General features: G+C 43.5%; 1 pseudogene; it reads right to left on the reverse strand.

Annotated features, from left to right (window-relative positions):
* Positions 1-735: 735 nt before the first annotated feature.
* LOC127236053 (60S ribosomal protein L24-like) lies at positions 736-1,230 on the reverse strand (annotated as a pseudogene).
* Positions 1,231-1,555: the final 325 nt, after the last annotated feature.

The raw sequence follows: 1,555 nt of genomic DNA on the forward strand, positions 1-1,555 counted from the left end.
TCTGGGATGGGGCAGTTACACAGCTAGTTCAACGATGGCTATCTACCAATGGCAGGTTCAAGAATTCCGTAGTTCAGTTTGAGATGCTGGATGTCTCAGATGGTCTTCAACAAACTCTGGAATCCTGAAGAAGTAGGCTCTAATGCTAACGTAGGACTGGACCAGCCAGTGAGAACAAGAGAAAGCAGGCAAAGAGCAAAAGTTCCCTTCTTCAATGTCCTTTATATTGGCTGCCACCAGAAGGTGTGGCCCAGACTAAAGGTGGAACTTCACACCTCAGAAGATTTATTAAGAAAATTTCCCTCACAGGTGTACTCAGACACTTGGGTTTTAGTCATTTCAAGCTGACACCCAAGAATAGCCATCACAGTGGAACTTATTTTCATTAGGAAAAAAAAAAAAAAAAAAAAAAAAGAGAGAGAGAGAAAAGAACTCTCACTGAATAAGTTATACTTAAAGTGATAATTTGTTGCCAAAATGCCTAGGAAAAATGTACACTGAGTAGAAAAATTCAGTTTCTACAAAATTCCAACTTGGATGCTTGCAGCAGTTTTTCAGTTTGATAGGGCAAGTCACAAAGTCCCTCCTGTACTGTACTGCTGTCTGCTTTGCAGCCCATTTAAATACACATGGGCTCTGGCTTTTTCTTAAAGATTTATTTATTTATTTATTTATTTATTTATTTATTTATTTATTTATTTATTTTTAGCGTAGTTAGATCTTTGTTCGAAACTCCGATCTACCAAGTTAGCATTTTCCACCAACTTGGGGAGCAGAGACCTTCACAGGCTTCAGTCTTTTGTTTAGGTGCTGCTTTTGTGGGGTCCTTGGCAGCAGCCATTGTTGTCTTCTTGGATGCCTGCTTAGCCTTTTTTGCTTCCTTGGCAGCCAGGAGAGCCTGCTCTTGGTGGGCTTTCCTGACTTAGGGTTTCTGATTCCTCTTGGCCATGATAACAAGGGATCCACCAGTGATGACTGCTCAGGTGACTTCTTTTCCTTTGAATTTCTTCTGACTGCCCTTTTTTTTGTAGAGGACAGTCCTGTTTAGACTGCCCTTTTTTTTGTAGAGGACAGTCCTGTTTATCTGCCGAGGATTCCTTTTGGAAAGGAATGCGGGCTCGCGTTTTGCATTAAGAAACTGGAAAACCTTTATTGATCCTGGCTTAGTGCTGCCTGTGTCCCGGGGAAGATCTTGTACCCAGTGAAACTGCACAGCTCGACCTTCATGGTGAGAGAGTTGCCGCCCAGCCCGAGGGAAGATGGCGAAGAGCAGGTTTATTTATTTTTATGTTAGGTGTATGAGTGTCAGATCTCCTAGAACTAGAGCCACCATGTGGGTATTGGTAAGAAGCTCTTAACTGCTGAGCAGTCTGTCCAGCCCAGGCTGTGTCTCTAAGTGAAGATTGGCGTGTAATTTGGCCAAGTCATGATATCATCATGTGGGTTTCTACTTGGTGGGCAGTGAAAGGTGCCAGAATGAGACTGGAGGGGCAGGAGAGGTCTCTGGGTTGAGAGCAGGCTGGAATCTGAGCCCAGGGCAACCCAGAGCAGAAGA

This window comes from Phodopus roborovskii, unplaced genomic scaffold (assembly GCF_943737965.1).
Source record: "Phodopus roborovskii unplaced genomic scaffold, PHOROB, whole genome shotgun sequence".
Classification (NCBI taxonomy): domain Eukaryota; kingdom Metazoa; phylum Chordata; class Mammalia; order Rodentia; family Cricetidae; genus Phodopus; species Phodopus roborovskii.